Raw genomic sequence first — 19,983 nt, 5'->3', positions numbered from 1 at the left:
GGAGAATGAGATCAGAAGATGAAGGGGCTTGTAGGTCATGCCTTTTGCTACTGCAGACCACAGACGAGTTAAATAGAGCCTGTCCTATAAATAAAGCTTTATTGGCACCCAGCCCTGTCCCTTCGTTCACTGTATCACCTGTGGCTGTAACGCAGAACTGAGTGGTTGCTACAGAGACCCTATGACCATGGAGAAAACATGGGTCTTGCTGTGCAGCAATGAGGAACAGAATAGCTGTGGGAGTGGGTGCATCCCACATAGGCCACCTGCAGGGCCTGTGCGCAGGTGTGCAGGGCCGGGCATGCAAGAGAGCTGCAGCTGGGACGCTTCTCATGACGGAAGAGAGACAAAAGCTGTCATTAAGCCCACGTTGTAAATGCTGTAGAGGAAGAAGCCTACAACGTGAACAGACTCCAGCCTACCCACCTTTTCTGCTCTGAATGGACATTTGGCTTGTTGCCAAGTTTTTCCCTCTCTTTTGGGATCACTGCCACCCTGAATCTTTTACTCCAAATCTCTTGAGTCCGCACATGCAATGATGAGTTAGTCTGCAGTGAAGATGGGAAGAACCGCCAGGTCACGTGGTCTGCACACAGTCAGCTTTCCTAGGTCACATCAAACTGCCTCTCAAACCAGGTAATTGTGAATCATGCGCACCTCTCCAGCCTCCACACCGTCAGGGGGAGAGGTGAGCAGAGGTGAAGATTGTGGACTCTGGAACCAGGACACAGACCGTCAGTCCCTGGCTCTGCAACTGCCTTGCTGTGTGACCTCACAAACCCACCTAACCGCCCCGTGCCTCTGTTTCCTCATCTGCTCAGTCAGTTCAGTCGCTCAGTCGTGTCCGACTCTGTGACCCCATGGACCACAGCACGCCAGGCCTCCCTGTCCATCACCAACTCCCGCAGCTTGCTCAAACTCATGTCCATCGAGCCGGTGATGCCATCCAACCATCTCATCCTCTGTCTTCCCCTTCTCCTCCTGCCCTCAATCTTTCCCAGCATCAGGGTCTTTTCCAATGAGTCAGCTCTTCGCATGAGGTGGCCAAAGTATTGGAGTTTCAACTTCAGCATCAGTCCTTCCAATGAACACCCAGGACTGATCTCCTTTAGGATGGACTGGTTGGATCTCCTTGCAGTCCAAGGGACTCTCAAGAGTCTTCTCTAACACCCCAGTTCAAAGGCATCAATTCTTTGGCACACAGCTTTCTTTATGGTCCAAGTCTCACAACCATACACGATTACTGGAAAATCCATAGCTTTGACTAGATGGACATTTGTTGGCCAAGTAATATCTCTGCTTTTTAATACACTATCTAGGTTTGTCATAGCTTTTCTTCCAAGGAGCAAGCATCTTTTAATTTCATCTGGTAAATGGAGATAATTACAGAACATTCCCTATAGGATTGTTGAGAGAATTAAATAGCTACTGTGTGTAAAACCTATAAAATAATGCCTTCCTACACAAGTGTTAGATAACTTTTTATAAATTTCATTTAATGGAAATAAAGTGGTATCTTCCTTGTAGTTTTCATTTCCCAAAATGACAACTCAGATCTTTCCCCACGTCTCTCCTCCATTCATTAGGCTTTCTCCTGGTGACTCACTGAGATTCTCTGTGTGGTATTCTGGACTCATCATTTGTCATTTGTATGTGTTCCAAATAGCTTTTCCCAGCTGTGGCCTGTCTTGTCCACTCTTTTTATGACATACAGAGTATAGATGTTGATCTTAGAAAAGCATGAATTTTTGAAAAAGATACCATAAATATTGGAAAGTCAAGGCCCTGATGACCAGAGCAAAGTTTTCCAAACAGATATCTCTCAGCCTCCATCACACAATTGCCAAACGCCCCGCCCTGGTTTTTTACTAAGTCAAACTGGCCTAAACAACACACCAAACTCAAATCAAAGTAAATTTATAATCACTAATCCCCCATACTAACACAGTCAGGGACACACAGAAAATAAAGCATAGTTCCTGCCTTCATCAGGTTTCATGTCCAGCTCTGACGAAAGAGCAGATGTGTGAAAAAAAACATCTCAAATCACAAGGTAATGATATCACTTCGGTAGTGTGCACCGCCGTATCGTGATCAGTCGCTTCAGTCATGTCTGACTCTTTGTGACCCTATGAACTGCAGCCCGCCTGGCTCCTCTGTCCATGGGATCCTCCAGCAAAAATACTGGAGGGGGTTACCATTTCCTCCTCCAGGGGATCTTCCTGACCCAGGGATTGAACCCGCATCTCCTGCACTGCGGGTGGGGTTCTTCACCACTAAGCCTCTGGGAAAGCCCGCACCACTGCATGTATCACCATAATTCATTCCTATGTTCAGGAAACTTATTCTGTAAGTCACACCCACAAGGAGAACAAGAGGGTGAAAAAGTCATTTTCTGCCCTGTTGTGGGGACCCTTGAAATATCACAGTGTATAATGTCCAAACCACAAAAGAACAGACTCACTAAATTAGTGGTCCGCAGATGGGGACGTTGCCATGGATTCCGAGTCTGAGGACCGTCACGCTGCAGCTAAGCCCTGCTGTCTCACCCTTACCATCATCTATGGTTTACGACACATTGTGCCTGTTGAGCAACTCCTGGCCTTTAGAGAAACCTCATTATCTCATTTCTTGTGGACATCATGGTTTCTCCACGAGAGTCACTTGGGTTGTTCAAGGATCTTCCCATAGGAGTCTTCAGTGATAAATGCAAGTTGGTCTTAATAATTTGTATTCATCATTTTGTGATCCAAATATTATCTCTGTAGACCTGAAATATTTAAAGTTGACGGTGTTTGATTTAATCAATTCAACTCTGATTCTGAGGTCAAATATCAGTGATCAGAGCACAAGAAATGTTTCCAAACACAGTTTTCACTGGACATTTAAAATATCATATTTTAGTAGTCAGTATTTGTCAATCCCAATGTCCCAATTTATCTCTCCCCCACTCCTCCTTAACCCCTGGTAACAATAAGTTTATTTTCTACATCTGTGACTCTATTTCTGTTTCATAGAACTCTACTCAAAAACTCTGTAATGGTCTATATGGGAAAAGAACCTAAAAAAAAGAGTGGATATATGTATATGTATAACTGATTCATTTGGCCATACACCTGAAAGTAATCCAACATTGTATATAAACTATACTCCAAAAATTTTTTTAAATACCATATTTTAATCATCAAAACTTACTCGAGTCCATATTATAATTATTAGAAGCCAAAAGACTAGTAGGCAAAACTATTTAAATTCTGATGCATTTCTTCAATTCAAGTAATGGTCACAATAATAATAAAGATAGCTAATATTAAACGAGTGTCTTTGTGCACAGCCCTGAGCAAAGCACTTTATATCAATTATTTTTCTTTATTGCAACAGTCACCCTCTATGCAAGGTATTATTAGCATTCCTGTTTCATGGAATCTATCTGAATTAGGACTTATCTGTTCAAGTCAATAAACATTTCTCTTGTACCTGCTGTGCGTGAAGCAGTCCCAGGCAGTGTGGAGACTATAAAGACTGCAGCACCAGTGACTGTGCTCCCAGATAGCAGCATAATCCTGTAGGCATCATGAGGCTCCCAGATAGCAGCATAATCCTGTAGGCATCATGAGGCTTGATGGCATGAGGCGGCATGAGGCGTCGTAGGAGAAGCATAGCTGCTTTGGTAGCTCAAGACAGCAGTAACCGTATCTGCAAAGCAATCTGGAAAGGTTTCATTGAGCAGATGTTAGCAGATTATGGCTTTAAAACCAAGGAAACCCCTCCCAGTCTTTCCCTCCCCACTCAGACCACAGGGGCTCTGCCCTGGGCCTTTAGCGAAGGCCACACAGCACAGAAGATGACCCCCGGCCCTCCGTCGGGACCCCTGGCACGGGAGTCCTAATCTCTCTTCCCTGCCTGGATCATCCCCTCTCGGCGACTCTGATTCTGGGTCTCCATCCTGCCTCTTGGAGGTATCACCTGCTCAGGAGTTGGGTCATGGCCCACTCTGACTTCAGCCCATCCCACGTTCCCAGAAAGATCTGTTAGGACCCAACAGATCATGTCCATATATTTAGCTCTTTACATAAGGAAATATATAGAGATTTAAAGGTATATCATTTTACCCCCAAAACTATGTAATAAAAACCACAGAGAGCAAAAACCCACTGGACTGTAGTTGTGACATGCAAGACACTTGGGGGAGATTGCTTGGGCACACAACGATACCCCTGACTCCAACCCACTCATATTTTTTCCATTTCCATTTTGTAGACAATCTATAATAACATGCCATCAAAAAAAAAAAAAAAAAAGTATTTCCACAGGAATCAGCAGAATTTTCCAAGGTCCCATCCAAACCGCTCTGTACACATTCAGAATCTGAATCACAGAATTCCTTTTCTGCTGTCAATCACCATGTTTGTTTTCTTTTTGTGGCCACCAGAAGCTACCAGTGAGATAACCCAGAAATCTTCAAGCACAGAGGAGCTGATTGGAGTGGACTTTGTTACTCCCCAGCTGGTTGGAAGAAGCCTGCCCGGGGCAAGGCGCTGCAGAGGATGGAGCGTGACTCAACCAGCGGTGGTGCAATTCACCTACCCTGGGGCGGATCAGCTCACGAGGAAGTTACCCTGATCCTTGTTGGTAGGTACCAGGGCTCTGTAATCACTGCTCGGGAAGACTTGTGGTCCAGGCAGAGATGGGTGTGGCCCGGGGCAAAACTCAGAGCAGAAAGACTTGACTCTGCCATAATTCATCATTAGTCTTTTGTTTTCTTCTGCTACAAAAGAGTGGGTAGTTCACTAAATAATCTTTGAGATTCCCTATCATTTTAACATTTTCTGGCTAGATTACTTTCCCTTCTAGACATGGCTACTCTCCTGTGACGCTCATCAGGCTGGTTTCCCAATATACAGAGCAAGGGGCTCTTAGGAGTAGCAGAAATTAAATTTCAGGTCACTGTCATTATTAAAAATTAGGGTTTCTCTCTGTGCACCAAGATAAAGCATCACCTCTCAATCTAACCTCAGATATGCAGACGACACCACCACAATAGCAGAAAAGTGAAGAGAAACTAAAGAGCCTCTTGACGAAAGAGAAGAGTGAAAAAGCTGGATTAAAACTCAAGAGTCAAAAAACTAAGATCATGGCAAATAGAAGGGGAAAAGTAGGAGCTGTGACAGATTTTATTTTCTCAGACTCCAAAATCACTGCGGACAGTGACTGCAGCCATGAAATTAAAGAACGCTTGCCCCTTGGAAGGAAAGCTATGACAAACCTAGAGAGCATATTAAAAAGCAGGGACATCACTTTGCCGACAAAAAAATAGTCAAAGCTATGATTTTTCCAGTAGTCATGTACGGATGTGAGAGTTGGACCATAAAGAAGGCTGAATGCCAAAGAATTGATGCTTTTGAACTGTGGTGTTGGAGAAGGCTCTTGAGAGTCCCTTGGACTGCAAGGAGATCCAACCAGTCAATCCTACAGGATATAAACCCTGAATATTCACTAGAAGGACTGATGCTGAAGCTGAAGCTGAAGCTCCAATACTGCAGCCATCTGATGTGAAGAGCCCACTCACTGGAAAAGAACCTGATGCTGGGAAAGATTGAAGGCAGGAGGAGAAGGGGACGACAGGACGAGACGGTTGGATGGCATCACTGACTCAGTGGACATGAGTCTGAGCAAGCTCTGGGAGATGGTGAAGGACAGGGGAGCCTGGTGTGCTGCAGCCCATGGGGGTGTAAAGTGACTTCGTGACTTAGCGACTGAACAACAACAACATAACTTACCAAATAAAGATCCCTCCTGCAAGACTGCCCGCCTCTCCTTCCTGCGGACTCCAGGGCAGGGGTGGGGGTATGGTCCCTGGCTGCCCTTCCCAACACCCCATCCCAGGCCCCATCTTCACCTTCTTTATTTTCCTCTTTAGCACTTATTAGGGCTTCCCCAGTAGCTCAGATGGTAAAGAATCTGCCTGCCATGCAGGAGACCCAGCTTCAATCCGAGTCAAGAAGATCCCCTGGAGAAGGGAATGGAAACCCACTCCAGTACTCTTGCCTGGAGAAGCCTATGGACAAGGAGCCTGGCGGGCTACTACAGGCCATGGGGCCGCAAAGAGCTGGACATGACTGAGCCATTAACACTGTCAGTACTTATCAGCATCTAGCGTGGGATACATTCTATTCACCTCACTTATTCTCTGTCTCCTCTCTATGAAAGTATATTCTGCTTTATTCGCAGCTGAATTTTTAGCACCTAGAAAAATACCTGGCACATAATAGGCACTCAACAAGTATTGGCTGAATTCATAAATAAATATTATTTACTGTCATGATATGACAATAGCCATTTTTAAAAGAGGGACATGTGTCAGGCATATAACCAAAATAAAGGCAGCCCCTGCCTCCTGGAGGTCTTCCAGCCTCAGATTACAGGAGAGGCCCATTTACCTTCTACTGAAAACAGCAACAACAACAGGAACACATGGGCAATCACGGCACAATCTGGTTTCTGACATAAATCAGGGGATGTGGACTCAGGATGATAAGAGAATCAGATAGACGCGTTATTCTAGAAGGCTTCCAATGTGGGCTCGGGGGACACACAGAGTGAACAGAGGCATCTTCAAGGCTTTCCTGCCGAGAAGTGTCAGGCCACTTGCAGCCCGGGCTTTGCTGCTTAAGCCCAAAGGGTAGTGAATCGCCCCACAGCTCCATAACAGAAGAAAACCAGAATCTCTCCTCCTGAACGACTCCCAAACCCCAGCGCCCGATGCAGTCTGAAGCGGGCAGGCGGTGACAGGCCCACCCCGTGTTCCTCTTTACTCTCCGAAAGCCACGCTTTCTTGCCTCCTTGTCTGTCTACCACTTCTGGGCTCATCCTTTGGGTTGGCATAATTCAGTGCCCTGCAGCTATGGGACTGGGCACCCCGTTTCCAGGCGGGTTGCCAGGTAGGGCCTGTTTCAGCTAGGATAGGCTACCCACCCGTGTGCCTCACGGCCCTCTGCGTCTCCAAGCCAGCGAGAGGGTGTCTGGACCGTCTCAGGTGTCCTGGGATTGGGAAACAGCCAACCACCACAGTCGCTCAAGCTGAGAGTTTGGCCATCTTCCTTAATTCCTCCTCACCCACCCTGCAAGTGTGTTTATCTCCACATATGTATCAAGTGTACCCATTCAGCCCCAGTTCAGCTTCACTGCTCTGGCCCCAGAAGCCATCATGGGCCACCTGATATTATGCAACAGCTTAACACACTCCTTGCCTCCCCACAATCCGATCTGACTTTTTTTTAACTGCCTTCCTAACTCTCTGTTATCCCCAAGATAAAGACCAAAGTCTCTAGCCTAGTTTACAAATGGCATTCCCAATCTAGCCCTGTTGCTCTCTCTGATTTCATCTCTGGCTTCCCCTTCTGCCCTGCGCTCCACATGGAGTAAAAATCCAGGGATTTCCCTGGAGGCCCAGTGGTTAAGACTTGGAGAACCTAAGCATGCTCTTTAAGGGCCAGCAGGTTTCAAACAACCTCGCCCCTCCCACTGCTCCTGGGTGAGATGGACAGGAACCAGGGCAACGGAACCGAGCGCCCAGCCCCTTCCATCTACAAGGACTGCGGCTTGGATCGCCTCTAAGCATCCCCTCCCCAGGTCATCAGGGACCACACCTGCCTGGATTCACACCCAGAAGGCCGCATGACGGGGACCCGCGTAAATCACACACAGCCAGCCCTTCTGGGGCTCAGACCCCTGTCCCCGGTGTTCCCTCCTCCTGAAACCCCATCCCCAGATGTTCACTTAACCGGCCGTTCCTCCCGGAAGTGTCTAAAGCCCTCACTTCCGTGACCACTGATCTAAAGCGGGGTCTGCCCCCAGCCTCCCCGCTCGTTGCGGTGAGACTGCGGCCACCCTCCTCACTCAGTCCCAGTTTCTGGACACAGTGAGGTCAAACAAGTGGAAACATCGCAGTCTGGAGCAGAGAAAGGTTTATTGCAGGGCCGCACAAGGAGAGGTGGCTCAGGCCGTAAAAATTCCCAAACTCCCCAAAGGGTGAAGTGTTTCAGCAAAGCTCTTTTAAAAGCCAGGTTGGGGGGCAGGGAGGAGTCACAGGGTGTGTGATCAGCTCGTGCACAACTCTCTGACTGGCTGATGGTGTGGGAACAGGGCAGGTCACAGGAGTTCAGCTGTCAGTCCCTAGGCTCCAGAAGCCCTAGGGCCATGGTTATCAAGTAGTTAACATCTTCTATTGGAGACAGGTTTTCACATCTGCAAAACAACTCAGGAAATGTGCATCAAACACTATTATCTAACTCAACATTCAAAAAACAAAGATCAAGTCATCCAGTTCCATCAGTTCAGTTCAGTTCAGTTCAGTCACTCAGTCATGTCCGACTCTTTTCGACCCCATGAATCGCAGCACACCAGGCCTCCCTGTCCATCACCAACTCCCGGAGTTCCCCCAGACTCACGTCCATCGAGCCAGTGATGCCATCCAGCCATCTCATCCTCTGTCGTCCCCTTCTCCTCCTGCCCCCAATCCCACCCAGCATCAGAGTCTTTTCCAATGAGTCAACTCTTCGCATGAGGTGGCCAAAGTACTGGAGTTTCAGCTTTAGCATCATTCCTTCCAAAGAAATGCCAGGGCTGATCTCCTTCAGAATGGACTGGTTGGATCTCCTTGCAGTCCAAGGGACTCTCAAGAGTCTTCTCCAACACCACAGTTCAAAAGCATCAATTCTTTGGCGCTCAGCCTTCTTCACAGTCCAACTCTCACATCCATACATGACCACAGGAAAAACCGTAGTCCCATCACTTCATGGCAAATAGATGGGGAAACAATGGAAACGGTCACAGACTTTATTTTGGAGGGCTCCAAAATCACTGCAGATGGTGACCACAGCCATGAAATTAAAAAAATGCTTGCTCCTTGGAAGAAAAGCCATGACTAACCTAGACATCATAGTAAAAAGCAGAGACATTGCCAACAAGTCCGTCTAATCCAAGCTATGTTTTTTCCAGTAGTCATGCATGGATGTGAGAGTTGGACCATAAAGAAAGCTGAGCGCCAAAGAATTGATGCTTTTGAACCATGGTGTTGGAGAAGACTCTTCAGAGTTCCCTGGATTGCAAGGAGATCCAACTAGTCCATCCTAAAGGAAATCAGTCCTGAATATTCATTGGAAGGACTGATACTGAAGCTCAAACTCCAATACTTTGGCCACCTGATGTGAAGAACTGATTCATTTGAAAAGACCCAGATGCTGGGAAAGATTGAAGGCAGGAGGAGAAGGGAATGACAGAGGATGAGATGGTTGGATGGCATCACCGACACGATGGACGTGAGTTTGAGCAAGCTCCAGGAGTTAGTGATGGACAGGGAGGCCTGGTGTGCTGCGGTCCGTGGGGTCAGACACGACTGAGCGACTGAACTGAACTGAGGTACTTTAGAGAGAAGCTAAAGCAGAGGATCTGGGGGAGGGGGTCTGTCCCAGGAAGACCCTATGGGGTCCTGCTGGGTTACAAAATGATCTTGGTCATTCGGTTTTGCTATCTTCCTCAAACACAGGCTCCATGAAGGCACACAGCCGCTCGGTCTGTCCTCCACTGCAGGGCTGGGTCAACACGGTGCCCAGGACAGGTTTATTATCCAAAGAGCAAAGGCTGGTCCGGCATTGCATGAGTGGTCAAAAGTCTGAAGGTCAGTTTTCCAATTGCTGCATTTCAATGGGTGAGAATGTGGCAATTATCCGGAGTTCAGATGAAAAACCCCCCTGGACTTCAAATCTCCATTTCAAGAGACAGTGCTTGTTTCCAATTCTGGACCTGACTTTGTGTAAATCTCCGCATAAGCTCCTTTCCTACTGCCAGTAGGCAAGAGGACTTCCTCCTCCCTTTCCAAGTGGGGAGTTTCAAATGAGTGAGGTGCTGATATATTGTAGACTTGTGTGCAGATGGTTTGGGCGTGGGGTTTTAGTTCTCATTTCCACTCTTTACTTAGAAAAGAGGGCTTCCCTGGTGACTCAGACAGTAAAAAATCTGCCTGCAATGCAGGAGACCTGGGTTCGATCCCTGGGTCGGGAAGATCCCGTGGAGGAGGGCATGGCAATGGACTCCAGTATTCTGGCCTGGAGAATCCCATGGACAGAGGAGCCTGGTGGGCTGCAGTCCATGGGGTCACAGAGTTGGACTGACACTTCCACCTTCACACTATATGTATAATAGATAAATAACAGGAATCCAGACACGACTGAGCGACTGAACAAGAATCCACTGTATAGCACAGGCAACTATACTCAACATCTTGAAATAACCCATAATGGAAAAGAATCTGAGAAATAGTATACATATTATTATATATAATAACTATTACTGAATCCAAGTTCGCTCTGCTTGGCAAAGAGAGTCGCTGACCAAGAAGATGGCAGACTGATCTCTCAAATAACCATCTTCCCTGGGTCTGATGCCAGGTTCCTCTATGGGTAAGAGATGGGGGGGCGATGAGGAAACAAAGGAAAAAGGCTAATAATCTTGAAAATATCTCTTAGAACGGCAAGCCTCAGGCAGGGGGATATGTTAATTTCTTTCTTCCTGCCATCCCCAAGGAGAAGGCAATGGCACCCCACTCCAGTACTCTTGCCTGGGAAATCCCATGGACGGAGGAGCCTGGTAGGCTGCAGTCCATGGGGTCTCAAAGACTCGGACACGACTGAGCGACTTCACTTTCACTTTTCACTTGCATGCACTGGAGAAGGAAATGGCAACCCACTCCAGTGTTCTTGCCTGGAGAATCCCAGGGACGGGGGAGCCTGGTGGACTGCCGTCTCTGGGGTCGCACAGAGTTGGACGCGACAGAAGCGACTTAACAGCAGCAGCAGCCACCATCCCCAAGTGGATAGGGTTCTGAACAAAGGCATTTTAGTTTAACAGTCAGGCAGAGGGGCAGGATTCTCTGAGGCAGACCAACCTGTGTGATTATAATAACAATAGCAATGGAAAGTAAGTAAAAGCAAGGGTTGCAACACAGAATCAGAACTGGCTTTTTCCTGCAACAATGCCATGTATGTAGTTATATAATATACGTATACAGAATATATTGTACATATATATTAATACATGTACAATATAACACTATATATATAGTACTTATTTAACACTACATATAGTATTCTTATATATTGATATATAGCTGCAACAATACTATATGGAGTGTTATACAATATTTTCTGCAACAATACTATATATAACACTATGTACAGTATAATATTATATTATATATTCATATATAGCTGAATCACTTTGCTTTATACCTGAAACTAATACAACATTGTAAAGAAACTAAGCTTTAATAAAATATAGAAAAAGGTTCACCTTGGTTATCTCCATTCACATCTTTAAAAGACAGAAATCTGGACTTTCCTGGTGGTCCAGAGGTTACGAATCCGCCCGCCAGTGCCGGGGACGTGGACTGGTGCCTGATCCAGGAAGATGCCACACGCTTCAGGGTAACTGAGCCCGGCACCCTAGAGCCCAAGCGCCACACAAGAGAAGGCACCACAGAGAAGACCACACACTGCAAAGAGTGGTCGCCCCAGATCGCCACACTGGAGAAAAACCCGCACCGCGCCAAAGACCCAGCACCGCCAAGACGGGTAAATGGAAGAAACCTACGCAGGTCTACTACTCTCGTGCTTTTTAAATCTTCTTCTTCTTTTTTTAACAGCATTTATTCTTGGAGCAGTTTCAGGTTAACTGAGTGGAAGGTAGAGAGATTTCCAACACGTCCCCTATCTTCACGGGCGACTGCCTCCCTGAACATCATTGTGGTTCAGTCGTTAAGTCATGTTTGACACTTTTGTAACCCCATGGACTGTAGCCCGCCAGGTGCCTCTGTCCACGGGATTTCCCGGGCAAGAATACTGGAGTGGGTAGCCACTTCCTCCTCCAGGGGATCTTCCTCACCCAGGGATCAAACTTCAGTCTCCCGCATTAGCAGGGGAATTCTTTCCCACTGAGCCCCCAGGGAAGAGTCCTAGTTCACATTAGCGTTCACTCAGGGTGTAACACATCCTGTGGGTTTAGAGAAACATAACCCACCGCAGGCATCTCAGACAGAGCAGTTTCACTGCCCTCAATGTCTTCTGTGGTTTGGGGATCTTTTTTTCCCACTCTCTTTCATTCTTAAAAATGCACATGAACCCTTCACTTTAACTGTATTCAAGAAAAATATAAAGACAACGTTCCAAATGATATACAGTGATGTTTGGCATTCAAATCCAGAAAGCTGTTGGATAAGATTAAGTAAGTGAATAAACTTAGCTTTCCTTTAGTTATTTAAGGGGGACAAAAAAAGTCTGACATTCAAGGTTGTTCAGAATCAGACTCCAAGCACCCCCTGGAATCTCTACCCCAGCCTGCCTCATTTCGTCACTGCCGCTCCAGCAGGTTTTGTTCATTCAAGCCCCCGCGTCTTTGCTCAGGCTGCTCCTCCCCTGAGCATCCCGGTCCTCCACCTCGTCACCATCCATCCTTCAAGGCTCAGGGGTGTCCGAACCTGCCCAGGAAGCCACTGCGGGTGCCCCCGCCCCTCCCGATGGTCCCCTCTCTGACCTCCTGCTCAGCCACTGCACCATCATTTGGTTTTGATTCATATCCTGGTTTTTACTGCTAGTTAAAATTTTATACGTGTCAGTCTCGTCTTCCCAGCTGAACTGTAAACAACTAAAACACAAGGGCCCTGTTCTCTCCATGAGAGCGAGCCTCGGTCGAGCTTAGACACACGGCTCACCGTGTTCTTTGCGCATTTCACAAACTGTCCTCAACCCACGCCTGTGGTGTTTCCACTGTAAGAAAACGGATTTCCCACGCGGCGCTGGTGGTAAAGAACCTGCCTGCCAATGCAAGGAGACGTAAGAGACGCAGGTTCGATCCCTGGGTCGGGAAGACCCCCTGGAGAAGGGAATGGCTACCGACTCCAGTATTCTTGCCTGGAGAATCCCGTGCACAGAGGGAGCCTGGCGGGCTACAGTCCATGGGGTTGCAAAGAGTCAGACACGACTAAAGCAACTGAGCACGCCATAAGAAAAGTAGGTATGATCAGATCATAAAGACCATCTTTTTTGTGCCTCAGTTGAACTAGAACAGAACCATAAACCTGACCTGCTTTGGTTCACAATGACAAATCCAGATTTATCTCCCAGCAAAACTTCCACAAGATGGAATCAAGATTGCCAGGAGCAATATCAATAGCCACAGATATGTAGATGATACCATTCTAATGTCAGAAAGTAAAGGGGAAGTAGAGAGCCTCTTGATGAGGGTGAAAAAGGAGAGTGGAAAAGCTGGCTTAAAACTCTACATTTTAAAAACCAAGATCATGGCATCCAGTCCCATCACTTCATGGCAAATACAAGGGGAAAAAGTGGAAGCAGTGACAGATATTATTTTCTCGGCTCCAAAATCACTGCAGATGGTGATGCAGCCATGAACTTAAAGACGCTTGCCCCTCGGAAGGAAAGCTATGACAAACCTAGACAGCGTGTTAAACCAGGGACATCACTTTGCTGACAAAGGTCTGCAGAGCCAAAGCTATGGTTCCTTCCAGTAGTCATGTATGGGTGCGAGAGTTGGACCATAAAGAAGGCTGAGTGGCAAAGAACTGATGCTTTCAAATTGTGGTGCTGGTGAAGACTCTTGAGCGTCCCTTGGACAGCAGGGAGATCAAACCAGTCCATCCTAAAGGAAATCAGTCCTGAATATTCATTGGAAGGACTGATGCTGAAGCTGAAGCTCCAACACTTTGGCCACCTGATGCACAGTTGACTCATTTGAAAAGACCCTGATGCTGGCAAAGATTGAAGGCAAAAGGAGAAGAGGGTGGCAGAGGATGAGATGGTTAGACAGCATCACCGACTCAATGAACATGAATTAGAGCAAACTCCGGGAGACAGTGAAGGACAGGGAAGTCTGGAGTGCTGCAGTCCATGGGATCTCAAAGAGTTGGACACGACTTAGCCACTGAACAACAACAACAATAGATTCCCAAACAAGAACCACGCACAGTGATTCCACCTTCTCTCGATGTTAACGAACCTACAGCCAACCAAACTGATGTTCCCCCAAACTCCACACCCAACTGGCTCTCCATGTTCCTTAGGGGTAACTGGAATTATACATGGCAGATAAATTGTTAGCCCTGGGGTATATTCCCTCTAAACCAACTTGCCCTGACATACCAGTTCCTGGTCCTTCCGGAAAATAAAGCACATAAAAATGTTTTTGTACGAGTGAAGTCTTTTGGGTCTAATCTCTCCTGGAGTTGTATAGCATGGAAACAATTACAGCACAAAAGGACAGAACTGAGAAAGGTGTGTTTGTGTAATGAGGATAAATCTCTTTGGTTGACATAAGGCTATTTTTTGCTTAAAAGCTGTTTTAGTGCTGCTGTAAGATACCAGTCCTCTTTTTCTTTTTCAAGCCCATCCCTTAGAAGAAAAGAAAACGCAGTCGGTGATCATTAGCCAGTTTTATTTTATTTACTAAGATAAGATTTACAGCTCTCAAGCACGGCTAAGTTCTTGTGTACGGCCCACAGGTACCCTTGTGACACAGAATATGGTGGCCAAGTTTCTTTGTAAATGCTGGACTCTCCCAAGACAGTGAAAATTCCTGCATACCACTTGCCCCGGAGACCTCAAAGAAATAGTCAAATCACAGCTCATTACTGATTAGAACAGTCATATAACAGAAGGTAATGTGTGGAAAATCAGTTATCACAGGACAACAGAAAAGCAAAGATTATTTTTAAATGGCATTAGGATAACTAGATAACGTTGTGGACAGGAAAAAGGATGCAAGACCATGATTTACATTAATGCACAAAATCAAAGTCTAAACTAGAGCACATTAGTTTTAAAATCATTACAATTTAGCGGAAAACCAAGTAGGTCTTTGGAAGAACAATCACATGTTCCTCAGACTTGACACAACTGAAGGAAGTCTGAAAGAAAACAGAACTCTATCAATAAAATAAAATACTTGAATTTCTATACAAAAAAAATCTAGATTAGAGGAAAATTAGTATAAATGTCAGATAAGGAGTATCATAAATATCTCATCTTAAAGTTTAAGAATAACAGAACTCAAAAAGCCAAAAGACAAAAGATGGAAACAGCTAAGTCAACAAAAGAAAACGAAAATTATAAAATAGTGCCTGTTGGTAGTTAAGGAACTAAAAATAAATACTTATAATGACAGTAAAAATAATGAACACTTGCTATGTGCTGAGCAGTAGACAATTCGGCTATCAAGCCCGAGCCCCTGGCAGTGGAAGCTCATGTTCTTAGCCCTGAACTGTCCGGGAAGCCTGAAAAACACTCTCAGAGCAGGAACACAGAACAACATAGGAAAGTGTTAAAATATAAGGTACCACTCGAAAATAAGTGTTACCTTGATTACAATGATCTAAAATGTAAAAACAGAGATGGAAAGGAAAAACAAAAAAGAAGGGACCATCCATAGTATTTGAGTGTTCCTACGCATCTTAACTCAGCTGGTAAAGAATCTTGCAGAGCAGGAGACCCCGGTTTGATTCCTGGGTCAGGAAGATGCCCTGGAGAAGGAATAGGCTACCCACCCAGTATTCTGGCCTGGGAACTGTATAGTCCATGGGGTCGCAAAGAGTCGGACACGACTGAGCAACTTTCACTTTCAAGCGTGCCAAAGTGACTTTTAACAATCTACACTTAGAATCTTTATCCAAATTTTATAAAATGAAAAAATCCTAAAAGTTTTCATAGAAATACAGATAAGTATGACCTTGTATCCTAGTCACCCGTCTTGTTTCGTTTGAGCCAATGAATTTAAAAGCTAATGGGGATGGAGTTGAAGATCCTTTAAAACGCCTTAGGGTTAGTAACAGCTGCACCAACGCAGGAGACTGGGGTCACACTGTCGTCCATTCTTGTAAGCCCAACGGATCTGCAAAGCGCTGCAATATTTTTCTTCCTCTGCTCACTGAGGGAAAACTTTTTTATTAATTAGTTTTGTGTTTATTTTGGGTGTGAAGGGGCTTCATTTCTGCTCAGGGCTTTCTCTCGTTGTGGCGGGCGGGCGGGGGCTACTCCTCAGTGTGGTGTGGGGGCTTCTCGCTGCGGTGGCTTCTCTTGTTGCAAAGCAAGGACTTGGGCACTTGGGCTTCAGCAGTTGTGGCTCTGGGGCTACAGGCATAGCTACTCCATGGCACGTGGGATCTTCCTGGACCAGGGATCGAACCTGTGTCCCCTGCACTGACAGATGGATTTTTATCCACTGTACCGCCAGGGAAGTCCATGGGGAAATCCTTTTAATTTGCTACAAGGGAAGACAGGCTGTGTCTGAGATCACATGCTAGAGAGCTGGCCTCTGGAATCCACTGAGAACAAGAACGGCAGCAACAATACTTGTGTGGGGATGTGTGTTCAGTCGCCCGGCTGCGTCCGACCCAGCAGCAGTATAAGCACCAATATTTTCAGTCTCCCAGATGCCGCTGATGAATTTCTAGGACAGCAGCATTCAGCAGTCCAATCAAGACCAGTATGCGTTAGCTCTCCTGGTACTGGAAGAACCATTCTCATCAGACTGGAGTCCAGTTTTGGATCCTTAATGTGAGTGTAATATGCACGTGATCCAATATATTGATCCCCGACATGTGCCAGCGTTCACAGTGCAGTGTCTCGATTCTGATCCCTTCTTCTGGCGGCGTCTTCCATCTTTTCGTCAGAATCTATCCATTCCTCTAATATACGATGTTGGCCATCATATTAAGTGTGAAAGTGAAAGCGGTCCATTGTCTGACACTTCAGCTCGGTTCCCCCTTGGCGGGGAGCGGGGGGCGGGCGGGAAGCAGCACAGTCCCCCTGAGCTCCCTCGGAGGCTGGAAATGTTCTCTACACACACTGTCCGTTACTGCAGCCACCAGCCAATAGCAAGAAACTACACCCTCCGTGTGACAACCGGTCAACCCAGGAGTTCAGTGGGGAGCTGGCGGGCTCTGACCTGCGGAGGTGACCGTCTCGGACTTTGCAGCCAAAGTCGCTACATCTCCAGGACACTGAGACCATCTCCACGGATGGGCGTGATCACAGCACTTGGTTTCACTTGACGTGCTATTTATTTACTGAGTTTAGACTAAAGCAGGAAGAAGAGAGAAATGAAAACAGAACTCACTCTTAGGTATGTTGAAAACAGCCACCTAAGGAATCAACTGGACATGAGATGTGATCAATCAAGATTAACACCAGTGTGTGCTCAGTCGCTTCAGTAGTGTCTGACTCTTTGCGACCCCATGGACTGTAGCCCACCAGGCTCCTCTGTCCATGAGAACTCTCCAGGCAAGAATTGTGGAGCGGGTTGCCATGCCCCCCTCCAGGGGATCTTCCTGACCCAGGGGCTGAACCCGCATCTCCTGTGGCTCTTGCACAGGCAGGCAGATTCTTTACCACTGAGCCATCAGTAAAGTGACTATATTCATTCCCCATAAGGGTTACAAACTCCTAGATCTTACTCCCTTTCTTAAAAGTCACCAAAGGGAAGGGAACGGAGGCACTAGAGGTAAAGACCCTGCCTGACAATGCAGGAACACAAGAGACTCGGGTTCGACCCCTGGGTCGGGAAGATCCCCTGGAGGAGGGCATGGCAACCCTCTCTAGGGATGCTTGCCTGGAGCATCCCATGGACAGAGGAGCCTGGCAGGATACCCAGGGGTGCAAAGAGTCAGAGGTGACAGAGGCAACTTAGCACATAAGAAAAGAGGATTAGCACGTCACGTTCTCTTCTCTGACAACTCTCCAGGATGTACATACAAATTCACAGATCACATCTCAGCCAGAAAAGCCTGCCAGAATCTATAAGCTCAGTTATTAACGACAGCAACAACCACCGCTAGCGAGAATTCTGATAAGAGTCCCTGTGCTGGGGCTCTAAACACACCCATCTTCAGCCAATCTTAAATTCTGCGTGGCATCCCCATTCTACAGATGAGGAAACAGAAGTTCAAGCGTGTTAAGAAATTTGCCCAAAATCAGGCAGCAGGGAACAGAGTTAGGATTTAAACCCAGATCAGTATGATTCAAAAACCCATGCTCTTCAGACGGAACTCTGCTCAATGTTGTGTGGCAGCTTGCACGGGAGAGGAGTCCAGGAGAGAAAGGACACACGTGTATGTATGGCCGAGTCCCTGTGCTGTTCACTTGAAACTGTCACAACATTGTTAATTGGCTGTGAAAGTGAAAGTCGCTCAGTCGTGTCTGACTCTTTGCGACCCCATGGTCCATACAGTCCCATGGAATTCTAGAGGCCAGAATACTGGAGTAGGTAGCCTTTCCCTTCTCCATTGGATCTTCCCAACTCAGGGATCGAACCCAGGTCTCCCGCGTTGCAGGCAGATTCTTTACGAGCTGAGCCACTAAGGAAGCCCTACGAAACAAAAAGTTTTTTTAAATAAAACTCAGATGAGACAAATAAACAGAAAGACGATAGGTTTAAATCTAACCATATCAATAATAGTAATAAATGTAAAGAGTCTAAACACCCCAATTAAAGGGTAGAAAACAAAACAAAAAACCCATTCTCGTTCCTCAGTTTCACTCCATAAAGTGAAACATGATAGACACACACGAATAGCAACTCACATCCATGCAGCTGCTGGAGTGGGTTTGCAAACATGGTAAGAACAACGTCCACCATCGCCTCTGCTTCATAGAACCTGTGTTCTCCTCCTAAACCCAGACTCCTGTCCTCTGTCCCTCCTCCCCTCTTCTCTCTCCATCACGCATGAGGGTCTCCTGGGAGCCTCCCGCCCTGAATAAACCCAAGCTCCTTGATGCAAAAGTGGTCACGTCCAGTTCATCTTGTGCCCCGACAGCACTAAGCCCAGAGATAAACCCAGTGCACTCAGAGGCTGCTCAGTCCTCGGCGTGTCCCAGGAAAGAGTCAGACATGAATGGAACCCTTCAAACCCACGACTATGATCACATATGTCCTTACTTCCCGTGCTGGTTTTATGTCAGTGCCTACTGTTTCCAGGGCCTGAGGACAGCTAACATTCATTGAGCACCCACTGTGTAACTTGAGAAACCCGGCACATTATACAATGAGTTGCTAAATGAGAGCATACACGTGAATTTGTCAAAGCATTGAGGAAGCAGATTAAGCACTTCCATCAAAAGCAGCCCGTATGTTTGTGGATCACAGAGCTGACTCTAAAGGGGCTACTCGGGAACTGCCCTCTGACTCCGAGGGTGAACTCGGGGCTGGAACCAGAGGCGGCTCTTGCTGACTCCTGCACTGTGCTCAGCCCATCACCGGCTCTCGCCGTGCTTCCATCCGAAAATTGGAGCCAGTAGGTTAAAGCAGCCCCAAGACAGATTCTGAAAAATAATTAATCTACTAGAAGGACAGAAAAAGGGCTTTTCTAATGTTGTAGGGGAAGAAAATCCTACACGATGGAGTAAGCCCAATGGATCCTAAGGAGCATGTGCAAATTACACCCCACTGAAAAAGCAAAAACATAGAAACTCTGGGAGATCCCAAGAGGGGCTCCTGTTTCTGATGGTATTTCATCGCCATCCGTATTAGGCCAGTTTCCCCACCTCAGTGGGATGGTCCTTTGTCTTACCTGAAACAGCAGGCACTATTGCGTTGTATAGTTTTCTGAAATCCACCCTTTATTTGGATTGCTGCTCAATTAAAAATAGATGAGAAAATTCATAGACATAATTATGAATAGGAGAGGGCAGGATTTCAGTGTTTATTTCCCATCATTTGAGAAAACAATGTGTCCTTTCGAGTCTCACCAGGAAGGGCCCTGAAAATAGATGCCTGACATCAAATTGTGCCTTAATGGACACTAAGTATGCACATGGATCGCCAGGTTTAACTCAATGAACCTAGATACCGCCACAATTTATTTTATTCTCAGAAAGACCAATTTTAGAATACCTTATGATTTTCAGGGACGTGGGAATG

General features: G+C 46.5%; 1 long non-coding RNA gene across 3 annotated transcripts in view; it reads right to left on the bottom strand.

Annotated features, from left to right (window-relative positions):
* Positions 1–1,383: 1,383 nt before the first annotated feature.
* The window catches only part of LOC138991229 (uncharacterized), a 44,064-nt gene continuing 25,464 nt past the window's right edge, over positions 1,384–19,983 (bottom strand). For all 3 annotated transcript variants that reach the window (XR_011467194.1, XR_011467195.1, XR_011467193.1), the window contains 2 exons: positions 3,478–3,708; positions 1,384–2,770 (listed from right to left, as the gene is read on the bottom strand). This is a non-coding gene — a long non-coding RNA (uncharacterized lncRNA). The remainder of the gene's footprint in view (positions 2,771–3,477; positions 3,709–19,983) is intronic.

This window comes from Bos mutus, chromosome 16, assembly GCF_027580195.1.
Source record: "Bos mutus isolate GX-2022 chromosome 16, NWIPB_WYAK_1.1, whole genome shotgun sequence".
Lineage (NCBI taxonomy): Eukaryota > Metazoa > Chordata > Mammalia > Artiodactyla > Bovidae > Bos > Bos mutus.
The sequence above is the reverse complement of the archived record's forward strand: the minus strand, read 5'-3'. Positions and strand labels throughout refer to the sequence as shown.